Genomic DNA, 6,980 nt, shown 5'->3' with positions numbered 1-6,980 from the left:
AATGTATTCCGCTTCGGCAGTTGACAAGGCAACACTATTTTGCTTTTTGGATGTCCATGAAACTAGTGATCTACCAAGCAGATGGCATCCCCCGGAAGTACTTTTCCTATCAATTTTGCAACGGCATAATCCGAATCAGAATAGCCAATTAAATCAAAAGTAGCTCCTTTGGGATACCACAGACCAACGCTTGTGGTGTGCCTGAGATACCTAAGAATTCTCTTAACAGCGCGAAGATGAGCTTTCTTAGGATTAGATTGAAATCTAGCACACATGCAGACACTAAACATAATATCGGGCCTAGATACAGTAAGGTACAATAAACTACCAATCATAGAACAGTAGAGAGTTTGATTAACCGGGTTACCTCCCTCATCTAAGTCGAGATGTCCATTTGTTGGCATGGGGGTCTTGATTGGTTTGCACTTCTCCATGTTGAACCTTTTCAACAAGTCTTTGGTATACTTCTCTTGTGAGAGAAATTTACCATCTTTCATTTGCTTGACTTGAAAGCCGAGGAAGTACGTTAGCTCACCAATCATTGACATCTCGAACTCCTTCGACATCAACTCACCAAATTCCTTGCAATGATAGTCATTTGTCGAGCCAAAGATTATGTCATCAACATATACTTGACAAATAAAAATATCACCGTTATGTTTCTTTGTGAATAGAGTTGTGTCGACGGTCCCTATCTTGAAGCCATTTTCGATGAGGAAGTCGTGAAGGCGCTCATACCAAGCTCTTGGAGCTTCTTTAGCCCATATAGCGCCTTGGACAACCTGTAAGCATGATTAGGATATCTAGGGTCTTCAAATCCAGGCGGTTGCTCAACATATACAAGTTCATTTATGAAGCCATTTAAAAATGCACTTTTTACATCCATTTGATAAAGTTTTATATCATAGCATGATGCATATGCAAGTAGGATACGGATGGCTTTCAGTCGAGCAACCGGTGCAAAGGTCTCTCCAAAATCTAAGTCTTCAACTTGAGAGAATCCTTTTGCAACTAGTCTTGCCTTGTTCCTTACAATCACACCTTGATCGTCTTGTTTGTTTCTGAACACCCACTTTGTTCCAATGATTCTTGCATCTTGTGGAGGCTTCTCCAGGGTCCAAACTTCGTTACGGGTGAAGTTGTTAAGTTCTTCATGCATGGCATTCACCCAGTCCGGATCCTGTAGCGCCTCATCTATACAAGTAGGCTCAACACAAGAAAGAAAGGAGTGATGTTCAATAAAAGAAGCATGTCTATGTGATCGAGTAATAACCCCTTGTGAAGGACTCCCGATGATTTGGTTTTGAGGATGAGCTTGAAGTAGTGATGAGTTTCTCCTGTCAACCACTTGGGAAGAAGATCCTGGAGCATCAACATCTCCGGCTTGTACCCTTGCTTGTTCATGAGAGACAAATGTATCTTCATTTGCATGCCTCTCATCTTTTTCATCATCTTGTGGTACATTTGATGAAGAAGGCCTGTCAATGATTTGCACCTCTTCTTCATCTTCTTTTGGTTTGATAGCTCCAATTGGCATGTTCTTCATTGCTTCCCTAAGTGGCTCATCACCTACATCATCAAGATTTTCAAGTGCTCCTTGGGAGCCATTAGTCTCATCAAATTCCACATCATATGTTTCTTCTACCACGCCAGTGGCATGGTTGAATACTCGATATGCTTTGGACTTTAATGAATAACCCAAAAGAAAACCAATACCACAACGTCTTTGAAACTTCCCTAGGTGATGGCGTTTCTTGTAGATGTAGCATTTGCACCCAAACACCCGGAAGAAGGAGACGTCTGGCTTTTTCCCATTTAGCAGTTCATAAGGAGTCTTCGCAAGTAGCCAGTGAGGAAATAGCATGTTTGATGCATAACATGCAGTGTTGACAGCTTCGGCCCAAAACCTCTCCGGTGTGTTATACTCATCAATCATTGTTCTTGCAAGTGTGATCAAGGTCCTGTTTTTCCTTTCAACAACTCCATTTTGTTGAGGTGTGTATGTTGCAGATGCTTCATGCTTGATCCCAATTTCATCACAGTACTCATGAATGTTGGTGTTGTCAAATTCTTTGCCATTATCACTTCTAATCTTCTTGATCTTGCAATCAAATTCATTTTGTGCTTTCTTGGCAAACTTCTTGAATATAGATGCAACTTCAGATTTGTCGTGGAGAAAGAACACCCAAGTGTATCTTGAGAAGTCATCAACAATCACTAGACATTAGAGGTTGCCACCGACACTTACATAATTTGTAGGTCCAAATAAATCCATATGAAGTAGTTCCAGTGGCCTTGATGTTGACATGAAAGCTTTAGTAGGATGTGTATTAGCAACTTGCTTTACAGCTTGACATGCACTACATGGCTTGTCTTTTTCAAACACCACATCATTTAATCCTCTAACCATGTCTTTCCTTAATACCTTCTTGAGTGTGCTCATCCCAACATGTGCAAGCCTCCTATGCCAAAGCCATCCAAGTGAAGCTTTGGTGAAGAGGCAAGTTCTTAAGTCTGCATCTTCTGAAGTGAAATCCACTAAGTAGAGGTTGTTGTATCTAAATCCCTTGAACACCATTGATTCATCATCCATCTTTGATACAATAACCTCTGTTGGTGTGAATAAGCATTGAAGTCCAAGATCACAGAGTTGACCCACTGATAATAAATTGAAGCTCAAAGGTGCAACTAAGAGAACATTTGATATTGATAAATCATTTGAAATTGCCACCTTGCCAAGTCCTTGCACTTTTCCTTTTGAATTGTCTCCAAACGTGATTTTATCTTGTCCATCAACATTCTCATCAAGTGAGGTGAACATCTGTGGGTTGCCTGTCATATGTTGTGTGCATCCACTGTCAATAACCCAATGGCTCCCACCGGTCTTGTAGTTCACCTACATCCATAGACAAATCAAGCTTGAGTTTTGAGGGCCCTATATTGCATAGGACCAGTGACTCTCTCAATCAAGGACTTTGCAACCCAGATTTGTCTAGGTCTACTCTTGTTTGGTGGACCGAGGAATGTAACTTTGACCTTTCCATTTGCAACCTTTCTTAGAACATAATGAGCATTGAAAGCAAATGGTCTTGAGTGCTTAGGCAAGGGAGTTGGTGGTTTGGCTTTGCAGTTGTGGGCAAAATGACCTTCATTTCCACACTCAAGGCATTTGATAGGCTTGTGAGTCTGCTTAGGCTTGTATTGAGTAGTAGCTTTCTTTTGCACAAAATCATTGTATCCAATACCACTCTTGTTGATTTTCATGACAGTGTTCATAAGCAGCTCATTTTGGAGGTATTGACCCTTGTTGAACTTTTGCACACTTGTTGCAAGATGTTCATTTTCACTCTTTAGTTTCTTGACCTCATTTTTAAGCCTTTGATTATCCACTGTCAACTCATTGTTGAAATCATTGTTCTCAATAGCAACCTTTCCTCTAGTAGTTGCATCAGTCAAGTATTTCTTCAATTTTTGGTTGTCTAAAGTCAAGACTTCAACTTTTTCAGTCAATTCAGCATGTAGACTAGTTTGCTTTCCTTGACTCAAATCATCACATGAGGTTGCTACATCAATCTTAACAACAGGGTTAATAGCCTCATGTGTTTTGCAAGATAAAAGATCATTTTCAACAAGAAGATTGTCATGATCAAATTTAATTTGAGTATAGTCTTCCTTGATTTTTACTAGTCTATCTTGCAACTCCCTATTAGCTTCATTTAGCTTGTCACATTTATCCTTAGCATCTTTTAGGGAGGTTGTGAGCTCATTTATAGTTGATGACATAGTTTTATTTCCTTCTTTCATTTCATCACTAGCTTTCATAACTATGTCATATTTGGCATTTAAAGATTCATTTTCATTTTTCAACCTATCACATTTAGCTTTTGACTTTCTAATGATTTGAGTATATTCTTTAAGCAAGTCAGCTAGCTCATCATATGAAGGTGAAGCAAATTCCTCATCACTATCACTATCACTATCATCAGTAATATCAATATCATTTTGTACCTTCCGTTCACCCCTAGCCATGAGGCATAGGTGAGAAGCCAATGATGGCGATGGTGGTGGTGAAGAGAAGTCCCCGGCGATGGCGGCAACTTTTTCATCATTCTCTTCTTCACTTGAAGAGGATCCACTTGATGACTCAATGTCAGTGAGCCAGTCACCAACAATATATGCCTTTCCATTCTTCTTCTTGTGGAACCTCTTTTGCTTCCCATCCTTCCTCTTGAAGAATTTCTTTTCCTTCTTTTCATCATCGCTGTCATCTTCTTTCTTGCCCTTGAACTTGTTCTTCTTGGGCTTGTTACATTGATGAGCAAGATGACCGAGCTCACCACAGTTGTAGCAATCCATCTCAGAAATGGGCTTTCTTTTGTTGGAAAAGAATTTCTTCTTTCTTGAATCAAATTTGATGCCTTCTCTGTTGAGCTTCTTCAACATCTTGGTGGTCTTTCTTACCATCAAGGCAATGTTAGCATCAAGGTCATCATCACTTGAGGATTCTTCCCCAACTTGTATTTTTGCTTTTCCTTTTTCTTTCTTGATTTGCTTTGAGAGCCAAATCCTTTCTTTTGGAAGATGACTCTTCTTTGTCGTTGATGTGCATGTACATCTCATGAGCATTGATCTTTCCCAAAATCTGTGTAGGTGTGGTAACTGAAAGATCCATTTGATGTAGCACAGTGACAATGTGTCCATATTTGTCTATTGGGAGGACACTGAGAATCTTCCTCACAACATCCGGTTGTGAGATTTGAGTAAGCCCCAATCCATTAACTTCCTCTACAAGAATGTTTAGACGTGAGTACATGGCATTGGCATTTTCATTAGCAAGCATTTCAAAAGAATTTAACTTTCTCATGGCTATGTGATATCTCTCCTCACGCTCACTTCTAGTTCCTTCATGTAGAGCACAAATGTCCATCCACAAATCATGAGCATTTTTATGATTTCTTACTCTATTGAACACATCTTTGCAAAGGCCTCTAAAAAGGGTGTTTTTGGCCTTAGCATTCCATTTCTCATAATTAAACTCATAACCTACAAGATTTGTGCGATCTCTAGGTTCGGGGAATCCTTGTGTGGCGGCTTTATAGACACCAATGTCTATAGCCTCTAAATATGCTTCCATACGAATTTTCCAATAAGGAAAATCATCACCATCAAAAACGGGAGGAGGTCCATCCCCACCGGACATCGTAACTCTTAGCGGTTAAGCTAATCTAAGAGCAACAAGGCTTTGATACCAATTGAAAGGATCACGATGCCCAAGAGGGGGGGGGGTGAATTGAGCTTTTCTAAAAAAATCAACACTAATTAAAAGCTAAGCAAGAGCTAAGCAAGAGCCTAACTTCACCACAACAACTAGCACTAAGATAATAATACTAGAAATACAATAATGCTAAGACAATACTTCAAATACTTGCTAAACAAATACACAATGTAAAGTTCTTGAATTAAGTGCGGAATGTAAAGCAAGGTTTAGAAGACTCCTCCAATTTTTTCCGAGGTATCGAAGAGTCGGCACTCTCCACTAGTCCTCGTTGGAGCACCCACGCAAGGGTATCGCTCCCCCTTGGTCCTCGCAAGAACCAAATGCTCACTACGAGATGATCCTTTGCCACTCCGGCGCGGTGGATCCCTCGAGACCGCTTACAAACTTGAGTCGGGTCACCAACAAGATCTTCACGGTGATCACCGAGCTCCCAACGCCACCAAGCCGTCTAGGTGATGCCGATCACCAAGAGTAACAAGCTGTAGACTTTCGCTTGACCAAGAGAAGCCTAATGCAAGTGGTGTGTGCTCTAGGTGGCTCTCGCTAGCGCTAATGAGGAACAAATGCGGGATTAAGATTCTCTAATCTCCTCACTAGGCTTTTGGTGCTTGCAATGCTCTAGCAATGTGCTGGAATAAATGTGGGGTGCAAGACATTGAATATGGTGGGTGGAGGGGGTATAAATAGCCCTCACCCACCAACTAGCTGTTACAGGCATTTCACTGCGCACGGGCGCACCGGACAGTCCGGTGCACTGTCCGGTGCGCCACTATAATTCATTTCAGAAACATGCCGCGCTCGGGTTTTGCTGCTCGGGGAGACCTTCCCCTGGGCCAGCCTGGCCCACCTGGCAGATGGTGCACCGGACAGTCCGGTGCCCCAGGGCCGGAAACCCTACCTCTTGTTTTTCAGCTGATTTTCAAATCAGTTTTCGTTCTAACTTGTGAGTGAGTTCTAGAGTGACACCTAGCACTGTATGTGAGTGTGATTGTGCACCAACACTACACTAGAACTCTCTTGGTCAAACTACTCATCGACAACCCCTCTTTATAGTACGGCTAAAAGAGAATAAAAGACCTAACTAAATCACGAGTGTCCACATCTCCTTGACACTCGGACTCCGTAGTCCTTCACCTTTTGTTTCGTTGTTTTATCCGTTGCTTCAAGTTCTTATCTCCGGGATTGTTTTCACCGTTGTAGTACTTCTACCTGTAATGCGACCTAACTTACCATTTGTCTCTGCAAAACACACGTTAGTCACATGTAACAATACATTGTCATTAATCACTAAAACCAACCAGGTGCCTAGATGCTTTCAGTGAGAATCCCAGATACACCAAGATGACGCCCGAGGAGATTCTTGGGAAGTTTGTGAGTGGGCGCATGATGGTGAAGGAGGCTCGATATGTGGATGATGCACTAAACGGTCCACTACCCGTCTACGAGTCTCAACCTATGGCTCTTAAGGCTACTAGCAGCAGGGAGGCGCTTCCAAGCAAGATGGCACAAGTGGAAGCTGTCGGCCTCAACGAGGATGAGATGGCGTTTATCATAAAGCGCTTCAAGACCGCACTTACAGGACGCAAGGAGTACCCCAACAAGAACAAAACAAGGGGAAAGCGCTCTTGCTTCAAATGTGGTAAGACTGGTCACTTTATTGCTCAATGTCCTGATAATGAGAATGACCAGGCACAAGAAAGAC

This window comes from Zea mays, chromosome 1 (genome assembly GCF_902167145.1).
Source record: "Zea mays cultivar B73 chromosome 1, Zm-B73-REFERENCE-NAM-5.0, whole genome shotgun sequence".
Lineage (NCBI taxonomy): Eukaryota > Viridiplantae > Streptophyta > Magnoliopsida > Poales > Poaceae > Zea > Zea mays.
Note: the sequence above shows the minus strand (reverse complement) of the source record.